General features: G+C 43.8%; 1 protein-coding gene across 6 annotated transcripts in view; it reads left to right on the forward strand.

Moving 5' to 3' along the window:
- Window positions 1–13,768, forward strand: part of MTUS1 (microtubule associated scaffold protein 1) — a 193,743-nt gene that overhangs the window by 44,389 nt on the left and 135,586 nt on the right. The gene's annotated exons all lie outside the window — the stretch shown is intronic.

Raw genomic sequence — 13,768 nt, forward strand, 5'->3', positions numbered from 1 at the left:
ACCACAAGGGTCCCGTTTTTTACTCCTCTTTTACCTGGAGAACTCCCTCTCCAAACTCTCCTGTTTGCTGTTCCTGGTCGCGCTCTCCCTGGTCGCTGAGTCACAGGCTTATATAGCTCTGGTTAGTCAGTTTGTATCCAAATATGGTCTTCCCCTTCCTCAAAAGGTGAACACCATCTCTGGTTTGCAGTCCTGGAATAGCATCCTGTGATTGAGAAAATCATAGCTTCCCTGGCGACACTATCTTCGCCGCCAGGTATTCACCTCCAGGATGCACTTACCTCTGCCTGGGCCCTTACCTTTGACTGGAAGGATGGAAGTGAATACCACCTGTGCTCCAAACTCCTTCACCCGTACTCCCAGAGCCCTGTAGTCACTCTTGATCTGCTCAGTGTCATCCCTCACAGTATCATTAGTGTCCACATGGATGAGTAGCATGGGGTAGTAGTTAGAGGGCTGGATAATCCTTGACAGTGCCTCCGTAACGCCTCGGCTATGGGCCCCCGGCAGGCAGCATACATCTTGAGATGACATGTCATGGCGAGAGATGGGTGCCTCTGTCCCCCTTAGAAGAGAGTCTCTAACCACCACTACTCTACGTTTCCTATTCGCATTGGTGACAGCAGACCTCCCAGCCTTGGGGGTATGAGGCTTCTCCTCATCTGTTGTAGGAGGTGATTCCTTATCTCCTGTATCAAGAAGAGCATAATGGTTTCCTAGTGCCACGGTGGGAGGGTTCCGAGCAGAGGTGGAGCACTGCCTGTTGTTTTTGTAATCGAAAACCATATGAAATTGTAATCTGTTTTTCTGTTGATAAAGTAGAAAGCATAGTATACTGGTTCTGGGACCTAACTCGCCCCTTCCTGCGCCCTGCTGTGGCTCTGCATTTAGTGTATTAGGAGCTGGGTGGGCAGGCAGCCCAGCTTAGTTGCAGCTCACACCAGATTTGGGTGCTCAGGCCACTTCCTAGACAGGGGCTGCTGCCACCCCACACGGTTGCCTTTTTATCAGAGGCAGCAACATAGGGTGATAGCACAGATCCACAAAGTGAGTTGGGTTTTAAACTGGCTCCCCTCGCAGACCAGCTCCCACCTGGCACCCCATGCTACTGTCTCTGATACAGTGGCAGCAGCACAGAGTGGCAGGGGTCTTCTCAGGAGTGAGGCTAGAGGGCATTGGCTGTTTGCCCCACCCAGAGGGACTACAGAATAATCAACTAACCAATCAGCATTCATGGGGTCACTTGAGTATTCAATTAACTGATATTTAATATCCCTAAAGTGAACCTCTGGTTAAAAGAGGTATGGTGTAGAATATCTGAAAACCAAGTGCTTATGCCTGGTGTTTGCCGATGCCTGCCATTATTTACATAAAAACTAATGGTTGGCATGGGTTTCTTTTTCCTATAAATCTAACAGACAACTTCCATTAGGCATGCAACTAAACAATGAATCACTGCTTAATGTGACTTGGTACTTATAGTGTAGTCACAGTATTGATATAGAATAGCAGTACAACAGTGCAGTATTAGAAAGTACAGCATGATGTTCATTCAATACCGTATCTTTGATACTACTTTATGCTTTGACTTCTAGCCAAGTCCATTGTTTCCAAGTTAGATGCTGGCTTTTGCCTTTCAAGTTCAGACACTGGTTTCTGAATGAGAAACTACAGAAAGATGGGGAAAAGTAGCTAGGAGTCGAAAGATGCAATATGGAAAATCAAGGCCAGCCTAAATGTGGAATATCTAGGAAGGGATATTTCAGAACAGAGATGTCATGCTTGGGTCTTGGTCAAATGTATCAGTTCAAAAGGGATTAATTAATTTCATTCTGTGCTAGTTATCCTCTACTACACATGATTGTTTCCCTTCCTTCATCTTCTGTTTTCAAATCTGATAACTTCTGTTATCCATATCCTTGTAGATTTGATACCTATTTCTAATATCTTATAATTAAATGAAAAAATAATTGACTATATAACTTGTTCGTTCATAATATTATTCAGTTCTTAGGTAACAGCTAATGAAGGCATGATTACTAACAGTGTAGACATACCCAATCATACCGTAGCAATAGCAGTGAAGACACAGTGGTTTGGAATATGCCACAGGCTAGCAACGCAAATATGTACCCACCGTAGTGGTAGACCTGTCTTGGTACACCTAGCTTGTGTTAAAGTAACACTGCAATATTTGTCTCTAGTGTTGGTAATGGTAGAAAAAAGTTATTCATTTAATGTCTGTATTTAATGTTGGATTCTCGATCATTGGCAACTTTTAAATCAAGATTAACTTTCTGTTTTAAAATATGCGCTCTAAATTATTTGGGCGAGTTTTACACAGAAGGTCAGACTAGATGATCAGTTGCCCTCTAGAGATCTGCAATATATCAGATGAAGTTATATGTACATTAGGGTTCTAAGCGACTACTCGATAAGCATAGGCTTATCAGGTAGTATAGTCACTACTCAACTACTTGCTCTCCTCCTTCCTGCTTGCTGCCTCGCACCATCTCCATGGTGCAGCTGGGGGAGATGCAGAGCCGCAGCAGTCCCGGAGCTGGCTGGGCTTTCACTATATTTAAAATGCAGAGCCGCAGAGGTCCCAGAGCCAGTGTGAACCTGAACTACTTAGTCCCAGCTTGCACCGCCCTCAGGAACTAACTCTGCTGCAGTTTAAATGTAGTAGGTTCCAGGCTACATTTAAACTGCAGAGGTGCAATGGGGGTAGTGAGCGCCTCTCCTTATCAACTAATCGAGTAGTCAATGGAAATTTGATTAGCCAATTAACCTCTACTTAAACATCCCTAATGTGCATTTTGTACATTTATTATTTTGGGAGTTTGATCAGTTGCCACTTGGCAATGCTAGCTGCTACTAGAATGGAGCTGCTATTGAGTGCCTGGAATGTGGGCTTAAATTACTGTTACCAAGTGACAGAGGAGTAGCCGTATTCATTTGAAACTTTGAAAAATGAGTAGTTCTGTGGCACCTTAGATAAGCAAATGTATACATTGTATCCTGAGCTTTTGCGGGCAAAACCCACTTCAGATGAACTTCAGTGGCACAAGTGAGACAAACTTATCAGAGCTGAATGGGAAACTCAGTGTACATTTTTTTCATAAAAAAACACACCTGTCAAAGTGAGTTTTTTGTGGACGATACTAGTTTTTCCTAACAAAAATACTTAGTTGGTAGTATAGTAATAGTAGTAGGGACTTGAAGATGGGTGTCCCAGCTTCTAGTTAAATATCTTACCAAGACCGCTGGCCATTTGTGATGGGTCTCTGGCTTTTAATTACAAGTTTTTAAAAGGTCTCAGGTTCAGTTTGATGAGGAATGGGGTTTTTTTTAATCCTTTAATTTTCTGAGAGACAGGAAGTGTTGGACTCTACTCACAGTCCACCTTCCAATGCACTTTTGATTCATGCAATATGTTGGATCTCAGACTCAATTTCAGCACAGACATACAGAAATTATTTGAGTGCTGTTTTACTTAAATCAGTCTATTCTTGATTGCTATGAATTCAGCATTAGATGAGTTGAATTGGATATGGTCATATGCTAGTTATATTGTTTAGCAGCTTTACTGCTTATTTTGCATTTTAACTTGAATGATCACTTAGGGCAGTGGTTCTCAAAGTTTTCTTCTCATGACCCAGTTGAAGAAAATTGTTCATGTCAGTGACCAACATAATTTAACTAGAATGTGGGCTCTGGTGTGGGGCTGAGGATGAGAGCTTTGGGGTATTGGAGGGGGTTTCAGGGGGCAGGGCTGGGGCAGGAGTAGGTTACCTTGAGTGGCTCCTAGTCAGCAGTGCCGCGGGGGTGCTAAGGCGGGCTTTTTGCCTCTCCTGGCACCACAGGCCATACTATACCCTGTAAGCAGCCAGCAGCAGGTTACTGGCCAATTGGAGTGTGGAGCTAGTGCTCTGGGTGGGGGGGCAGTGTGCAGAGCCCTATGTACTCTCTCCCCTCCCCCCCCCACCTAGGAGCTGGGCCTGCTGTGCAGTCTGTGGTGCCAGGAGAGGCAGGTAGCCTGCCTTAGTATTTGCACTGGTCACCTGATCCCCTTGCAGCAAGGACACCAATGCCTGACATTCCACAATCCAGTACTGGGTCATGGCCTGTAGTTTGAAAACAACTTGTAGGTTTAAAACAGTAAAATAAAAAAGAGTTTGCTTTATAGAATCACATTGCCTGATGCCATCTGTAGCCAGGAAAGACTTTGATCAGTTCAGAACCCCAGTAATATCTAGCCACAGCCTTGCACAATCACCGATTTTTTTTTTTCTGTTTAGACTTGTAGTGTTAAAATATTTCCAACAGGCATAATAGACATAACAGCATCCCTGATCTTTTCATCACTTCCCTCTTACTGATGCTTCCATTCACAGAAGTACTTCACTCTCTCAAATGCCAACACGTTTTGAAATACCTAATGGTGGTTGTGTAAATAGTTGACTGACACATTTTATCACACCAAGTAAAATCAGAAAATCCAATGGAGTTTGTGAATAGTCTGCAGTTGGTATTACTGTCTAGTCACATGACTCAGCATGTCATGGGATCAAGTCTCAGATGTCTAGTACTTGCAGTCCGCTGCGTGGATCATGGTGTCCTACCTCCTTACTTGATTCCTTCCCAACTTGAATGCCAGACTCTGGCATGCTTCTTGGTAACTGATAATTCATGTTACCTTGGTGTTTCAGAGTATTAGTACAGCTTGGAAGTGGTCTAGTAAGAGGCAAAAACCTGAGTTTAATGGGTCTCAAACTTTCTGTAAGGAATTGGAAAGAGGCGGCACATTCCTTACACAGTTATCTTTTTTTTTCCTACCTCAAAAGTCTAAAATGATGAATTGTATTAAACTAAGCAGAACAGCATGTAGGGTAAATAGATTTAAGTGAAAAAGGATTGAATTGCACCTAATGATACATCTGCACTTTCTTGGAGGTATTGGCAGTGTTCTGGCAGTGTGTACATACTTTACCAAATGCATTTTTAAGAGAATATCCTGTTGATCATTTGAATATTTATAGCAAGGAAGTTAATGCTGCTGCTAAGATTATTTATGTATTTCTGATATAAACTTTTCAGTCATTTCAAACCCTGCTGTTGGTTGGAAAACTTTTAAGTTTTGTAGTGGAGTGGCAGTTCTTGCTAAAGTTTCAGAAAGAAAAGCTCAACTTGAAGTGAAAGTGGAAAGAATACTTTTATAGGAAAGCATCAATAGCTTTTCTCAAGGCAGAATGGACTAACATGCATGATTATTGGCTGAGCAGTGATCATGTTTTCTGTTTCCCAAGTGTGTACCCCTGTTCTGTAGCCACATTTTTAACTGGATCTAAAACCACTAAGTTTGCATACACAGATAATGATCAAATCCTGCAAGTGGTGAGGCGTTGAGTGGAAGGGGTGGGGCTGGGGACCGTGAGATCTCAATGCTGCCTGGAATGCACCATGCCTCCTTGCCCCTTCCATCCCCCTGCCCAACCTTCAGTGCTGTCCTGAGCATGCTACCTTGGGCTCTGGAGCATAGTGCTCTGCCAGTGATTTAAAGGGGCTAGAGCTTCCGCCACCGCAAAGGCAGAGAGCCCTGGGTTCTGAGGTAGTTGCCCTTTACCCCCTGCTTACAGCAGGCCTGCTTGCATCAGCATGATCATGTAAATCTGTAATCTAGACTGCATTGTAGTCACAGCATGGGGCTGTAGTACACACAGAAAACTTAGTTTTACATATACAGCATTAATCATTTTGACTCGAGTGACTGCAACAGCTATGTAACCTTAACCTTCTCGCTGCAGCTTTTTGATGGATTATATGAGCACTGCAGCCATCTTCTCTTATGTCAATACTAATTATATTCTCAATGGTTGTGCAATATTGGATACACATCAGGACTGCCCCCAAGACATGTTCATCAAAATGGAGGGTGTATTACATTTTTTTTCTTGTTACAAAACATACCAATGTAGCTGATGTCACTTTTTCTGTGTAAACACTTCGGGGTGGGGAGGGTATATAATTAACTTATGCCACCCCAGGTGACTTTGAGTGTCCTATACAAATGTGCACTTGAGAGCAATTGTTAAAAAATGTACGAAGAATCCTACCAAATTCATGGCAGTGAAAAACACGTCATGGGCCATGACATCTGATAGCCACTGAAATCTTGCTAGTGTAAGGAGAGGGGCAGGTCTGAGGCCTCTTATCATGCATCTGTCTCCAGATGCTAGTCCTGGATGGACTGGGAGTGATATGAATACTTCTTTGCCTACAGATTCTTCTCCTCGGGTCAGATCAGTCCCATCTCCAGAAACCTCCCCTGTCTGCAGGTAGCTCCATAGCTGATGGCTAGGAGACCAGTCTGAAAGCATCGCTGCCCCCGCCACCAGTAGCACAGAGGTAGAGTTTTGCTGTATTACCACCATTCCAGTAGCTGTGTGACACTGCCCCTCAGATCCCTTTTGGATCAGCACCCCCCTGGCTACAACACTGTTTCAGATTTAAATGTCTGAAACTGTGAAAATTAAGGTTCCTAAAATCATGTGACTATGAATTGCTCAAAATGAACCCTGAATTTTGGTAGGACCCTACTTCTGAACAAATATTTATTCTTTTGTTCTGGTTTCCTTGTTTCCACAAGGTTGGCTCTAGCCACTGGTCAAATTGTACTTTTCTTTTTGCTTGAACTTTCAGTGGCAAACACAACTTAATTCACTGCTCAGATCCTATGTTCAGATTGATGTTTTACTACACTTATCTGGGATCTAGCGTTTGATATAGCATAAATGCCTTTCTAAAAAAACAAAAACAAAAAAAACTTATTTGCCAAGATCCTTTCCTAGTTCTTCCCAAGCCATTCCCTCATGTTCTCTCACTTAATATATATTTGAAGTTGAGAAAGGGGCAAGCCTGGAGGACTGATGAGATGTCTTTCAAGTATCTAAATGCTTATTATAAAACAGTGGCTCCAGTGTGTTCACAAACTCTTTAGCATGTAGTAAAAGCCCCAGAGAGCTGAACTTAGGTCTACAGTCAAGAGACTGAACGGAACAGGAAATATCAACTTTTAGGGTAAAGGTTTATAAAAATAAAGGAAGAATGTTAATATTTTACAGACCAGTTCTAATGGCTAATTGAAAACATCATGGCTAAGAAAAATGCTTTGTAACCTGGGTCTGTTAATGTTTCTTACAAAAATTATCACACTCTTTAAAGGTTGGTGTAAAACGGGTGGGGAACCTAAGGCCCTGGGGGCTGGATGTGGCCCCTGGCTTGTCTGTATCTGAACCCTGAGGCTCAGGATTCCCCTCCTCCCAAGTATTGGGGAGCCCATGCTTGCGCACTAGGCCTTCCCCCCTGCCATTCCCTTGTGGGGCTGGAGCCCACAAAATCTACGCGTCTGGGCCTGGTGTGCAAGGGGAATGTGGGGAGTGACTTTAGGGCTACTCACTGATCTTTTGTTTGTTTGTTTTTTCCTGAGACTCAGTGGCCCCAGACCCTAAAAAGGTTCCCCACCACTGGTGTAAATGATGTGACAGTAAGCTAATTTACCAAGGAAATGTTAATGTAGTTTACTGAAAAAATGAGTCACTTGAAGGAGAGGACATGTCTCTGTATATCTTGGTTGTAGGAAAGCTCTGTGTGCAGTATGCAAAACTTTAAAAATAGATGTAAGTAATGTTGGCACAGCTTAGTTATCTTGACCACTTAAAATTCCTTGCTTTTCTCTTTTTTGAAGATGCTTGAGCTATGCTATAGGTCACACATTGAGAGTACATCTACACTGCATGTTGCTTTTGGTGATGTGTAGAATATATATTCTATATGGCTTACAGCAAAGATATAAATCGCAGTGTAGACAGATACTACTTGAGTGAACATATGCTTGAACCTTGTGGATATGTACCCCACATGACTGTCTACATACCTAACAGCACCTCCCCCACACATGCTGCCAACTTTAGCAGGGTAGCGTCCTGTAACTTTCCCTAACATGTTATGATATTTATATCCTACACCACTGCCATGAGTGCTGTACAGAGTAGACATATCTTGAAAGCCACTATCTAAAATAGGTGTGGGCAATAATTATTTTGCTGGGGGGCACTGCAGAAGTTTTTGAGGTGGCCTTGGGCCGCTCTGGAAGGATAGGGTCCAGGATACTTCCTTGCTTTCCCACCCACAGACCATGATTGCTCTGGGGATGGCGGGGTGGAGGGGCGGGGGGAGTGCCTCCGCTTCCCTCCCCTCCAGATTCCCCCTGGGCACCTATGCCCTTGGCAGTGGGAAGAGACTTTGTGCACTCCTCCTTGTGCCTAGGGTTCACCTGGACAGTCTGGTATTTTAGGCCTCTCTCGGGTGGTTAAAAAAAAAAATTCAGAGAATACCGGACACCTAAATGTCCAGTATTTTTCTGAATTTTTCTCTGGCCAGGAAGCGAAAATGCTGGGCACCTGGCAACCCTACAAACACTCAGTGCCCGGCCTCTCCTTTCTTTTCACCCCACCCCCACCCCCCAAACCCCTCCTGGCTCCCAGCCCCCCCTAGCCCAGCCCCCATGCTTACCTGGTTCCCCAAGGCTGCTGGCACAATGACTGCTGGCTGAAAGACCTAGAGGAAGCAATGCTTTCCCCTGGGTCTTAGTGCTCAACCACTCCACTGTTCCTATCCTTGCACTCACTCCTAAAGGGAACATGCTGTTTTATTTGATTTTTTTCCCCCAACAACAACTTTGATCTCCCCCCCCCCTTTTTTCCCCTTCAACAGAATTTTTTCCTGTTGGTTTTTTTTCGGGGGGAGGGGGGATGTTAAGTATTTTTGTTTCAACCATCTGGCAACCCTACTTCTGCCCCCAGGTCAATCAAGGCTTGCAGGCAGGGGGAATGCACAAAATCTCCTTCTGCCCTGCCAGGAGCGTGCGCAGCATGCTCCTGGCACGGCGGAGGAAACTTCGTGTGCTTGCCCCTGACTCCAGGCCCTAATTGACCTGGGGTGGGGGAAGTGGCAGGGCCCCTGCTGTCCAGATGAACCAGCTTAGCAGGCTGGATCCGGCCCTCGGAGGCCCTTTTTCCCTTAACTAAAAGATACAATGGATGCCTCAAGTAGATGAGTAATAGAGATGTAGCCGTGTTAGTCTAGTCTAGCTGAAACCAAAAAACAGGACTATGTAGCACTTTAAGGACTAACAAGATGGTTTATTAGGTGATGAACTTTCATGGGCCAGACCCACTTCCTCAGATCAAATTGTGAAAGAAAATAGGCATGACCATATATACCAAAGGGATACAATCAAAAAAGGTGAACACTAATTATCTTACCCATTACAAAGATAGCTTCCCCAATTATCACCTCTAATATCATTAGCTCACAGACATTTACCTTCCCCCCCCACCCCCCATCCTCCCTCTGTTCTGAAATTTGATTTGTTTTTATATGTGTTCACTTTTTTATTATATCCCTTTGGTATATATGGTCATGCCTATTTTCTTCCACAATTTGATCTGAGGAAGTGGGTCTGGCCCACGAAAGCTCATCACCTAATTGACAAGATTGTTTGTCTTTAAAGTGCTACGTAGTCCTATTTTTTGTTTCATGTAGATGAGTAGGTCAAATTAGCCATTTACTTGTCTGTACTGTTACACAGGTATGTGCTGTTTAACTGCTGGTCCTAGGTTTAGTAACTACCATGATGGCAGCTTTCCTGAAGGATTTGTCCCATCTTTAAGATCCCCATGTCACTTAAAATTATCCATTATCTCTAATGTATAAGTTCTTGGGAGCGGTTGTGATTTGGATCATTAAGCTAATGTTTGGACATAAGCATTGAAAGGATGTTAGGAGTCAAATTAGAGAGGAATCCTCTAATTTGAGATGTCCAGTGATTTGCCAACCAAATTTGCTACATAAGGTAGTGCTGTACTTAAGTAGCATGAAATATAGCAGTAACTAATTACTGCTATATTTAATACTGCTACTTAAAGTAAAAATAGTGTTTGCAAATGCTGTAAGAGTGTTGTCTTTAAATCATGTGACTGTAAAAGGTCTTTTTCTGCTGTGGTATTAGATGTTGTTTTTTTTTTTTTTTTTTTACTTGAATCTTGTTTGGAAGGACCTAGATGAATAAGAACTTTGAGTTTGACGTGACTTGCTGCCATGATTGACTATGCAGATGAAGATTTAAAATGAGTTCAGACGTAAGGTTTCTAATGTCTTTTCAGGCGAGGGGGAAGATTAAGAAGGAAGAACTAAATTTGAGATCTGTTTAATACTTGGGTCCAAATTATTTTTATTTTCTTGATACATAATATCTTAATTTGAATAAATCTCAAAATTTGTGCGGTGTTGACTGTCTTGAGACTATTGTGTAAATTTCAGAGCTTGTGGTCTTGTACCAGTACAGAAAGGTACCTTTCTGGTTATTTAGGAAGAAGGTATAAATTTAACAGCCTTCCTTCATGTCCTCTCCCCACTATATTCTCTAATTCCCACCATGTTATTCAGAGTGCTGCACTGAAACGGTTTTGAAAGCTGAAATGAGAAGGGTCAATGGCATGTGTTCCTTTTTCTCTTAAAGATAAATCTGCTGGTGGCACTTTATTAAATATGGTATTGCTATTTTGGGGTTTTTGAGAGTACTATTTTTTTTTAACCTGAGAATGACTCTAAGAATTCTGAGTTGTAAGGAGTAAACAGCAATCCCCCCCTCACCCCTCGAAAGACCGCCCCTCTCTCATGGCCATTTTAAACAGCAATCCTAGAAACAAGCTAATTGCGGGAACAAGAATGAATAAGAGAAGCGTCCTTTCCAAATAATGGAGTTTTTGTGGCATCACACTTCAACTGCTCCACACTTTAATGCTTTTTCTTGATCAGAGAAAGGCATTAGACTGAGACTCCAGATTGATGGCAATTTCTGGCTCTGCTACAGATTTTCTGTGTATCCTTCTCAAATCATTTAACTACTGTTAACTCTCTGAAATATAAAGTAGGGAGGTTTCCTTTCGGTTGCGCTTTTCTGTATTGTCTATTCTGAGGGTAAGATGTACACTGGCATGCACTGTTTATGTTCAGCGCAATAGAGACCTGACATTTAGAGCCTCTAGGTCCGTGGTCACCAACCGGTAGATCATGATCTACCAGTTGATCTCGAGCCCTCTCTGAACTGCGCCCCTGCGCAGTACATTTACACTTGATTTCCTCATTTGAGGAGCAGCTACTCACAGAGCAACAACACAGGTGAGTAGCTGCGCGGAATGGTGGGAGCTGGGAGGTTGGGAGGGCTGAAACACCCCGGGCTGCTGGCTGTGGCTTTCAGCTGAAAGAGGCTGCCACACGCTCCAGCTTATCGGGCAGCTTCTCCTCTGTGCCTGCCCACGTGGGGCACCCTGGCTGAGCACCGTGGCCAGTTGGCCGGGCAGCTGCTTATCTTCGCTCCAGCCTTGCTGCCCTGTGCTCAGCCCAGGGAGGCTGCGCCTAGTTCCAGCTGTGCTGGAGTAAGCTTCCCGAGCGTGGGACAGAGGCTTCCCTCCATGGGGGAAGGGGACTCCCTCCCACCAAACCTTGTTCCCTCTCCCCTGCCCCAAACCTGTCCCCTGCCCTCCTGCCCCCCTGTTCCCTCTCCTTTGCGCCCCCCCCTGCAGAAACCTGCCCCCGGCACCCTGTCCCCTGCTGCAGAAACTTGTCCTTCTGGCACCCTGCCCCCTCTTGCCTGCCCCCACTGGCATCCTGTTCCCTGCCCCAGAACCCACTAGCACTCCTCCCCAGTACTGTGTCCCCTGCTCGTGAATGACTTTTCTGTGGGTCAGTGACCCCTGACTCAAGGCAGGTTCCTTGCCATTCTCATAAATAAAGACAATGCAGAAACTTTTTGTGTTTAACATAGTATTTTATTTAAAAATGAAGCCTGGCCCCCATCTGGCCACAACCACTCCTGCATTCCTCCTTCCCCAGATCCTAGATCTGAGCCTATCAAACACTGGAACCCCCTGCCCTGAGCCCCTCACATACCCTAACCCAAATTCCTGCTCCCTCACATCCACAAGCCTGTGGCTTGCTTAGTACCCCAACACTGCCCAGCCTGGAGCCCCCTCCCCGAGCCAGTGTCCCCTTCTCCACCTCCTCCTGCATTCAGATTTCCTCCCAGAGCTTGCACCTCTCACTCCTTCCCACACCCAAATCCCTCATTTCTACCCCGAAGACTACACATCCTGTCTCAACCCAGCAAGGGTCTGGCTAGACTGCAGGAGTTTTTCAGGATTCTGGAGATATCCCAGAAAAACTCTTCTGCATCCAGGGTTGCGTTTGTTCTTCCACTAAAAAAAGTGGAAGAGCAAACGTGCTTTTTCGGTCACCCCATATTCCTCTTTCAACAAGGAATAAGAGGACTTCCAAAAGAAGGGTTTTTTTCTGACATTTGGTCCAATCTAGACAGGCCAAATGTTGGAAAAACCTCTTCCTACAGAAGATTTTTTTTTAAAGCAGCAGTATAAGGATTGGGGATAGCAAGTGATGGAGAGGAGGAGAATAGAGAGGGTGGGGTTTCAAGGAAGGGCCATTTAAAAAGTGATCTTGGGTGTAAAAAGGTTGGAGACCACTGCTCTAGGTGCTGTTGTAGTACATATGATCCTCTTGGACTGGAACAGTTCAGTAGAGGAAAGGCTTAGCTGTGCCTCTTCTCAGTGAACCTCTATGCTTCTGGTGACTATAAAGAGAGTGAGACTGAAAAGTCACAAGGACACCCGTATGCTAGTCTCTTTCTTCCTCACCATAGGCGTTTTATACGTATTAGTTTGGGGGACACAGCTCACTGCAGTGTTGGTTGACAAGTTTTGACATGAATAGTGACTGATATGAAGTGTGTGCTCATTACATGAAGCAGGGAAGTACAAAATATCTTGTGGGCACAGAAATTTGTCTCTAACACTCAATTACAAACACACAATGTTTTCTTGATTGGGGGGGGGGGAGGCAGGAAGGACACTTTTTTTAAAGCATTGTGAAAAGTTTGGAAACAACAAATAGTCCTGTGGCACCTTAGAGATTAACAATATATAGGATCATGAAACTTATCATGAAAGTTTTGGGATGTCCTATAAAAAACAAGGATGTGTAGGGTCTTAAGAGTGAGACTTGGGCTGGGTCAGACATCTCAAGCTGCTTGATGAAAGGCTCACCGTTGTGGCTATACCAAAGTATTCATTAACTCTTATGAATTTTCAGTAGAGGAGGCATATGTATAGTACAGCTCTAAACAGCTGATCATTATAAATGCAGAACACCACAAATGGAGGAATGAATGATGAGTATAGGCAACATCATGATTCCTGAGTTGCTCAGTTTTTTTCCCCTCATTACCAATTGCCCCAAAGTTGCTTTTCAGTTTCAGAAAATATTGACATATTTGAGACGGTCTCAAGTTAAATGCAAGAGTAGTACTGGGGTTGTGTGAGGGGGAAATGAAGGTGTAGGAAGATACCTCTTTTTGTTAGCAGCTACTCCTAAGCTGTTCATCTTATAGGGTTGTTTAACAAGTTAGTATTACTTAATTAAGGTGAAAGCACTTCCTTTGTAAAAATAAAAATTTTTTCAAAAATTAAGCAGCTTCTGAAATGTCTTATAGGTAGCAGGTTTAAAACAAACAAAAGGAAGTTTTTCTTCACACAGAGCATGGTTGGCCTATGGAACTTCTTGCCAGAGGAGGTTGTGAAGAGCAGGACTTTAACAGAGTTCAAGAAAGAACTAGATACATTTATGCAGGTTA

Source organism: Pelodiscus sinensis, chromosome 5 (genome assembly GCF_049634645.1).
Source record: "Pelodiscus sinensis isolate JC-2024 chromosome 5, ASM4963464v1, whole genome shotgun sequence".
NCBI lineage: Eukaryota > Metazoa > Chordata > Testudines > Trionychidae > Pelodiscus > Pelodiscus sinensis.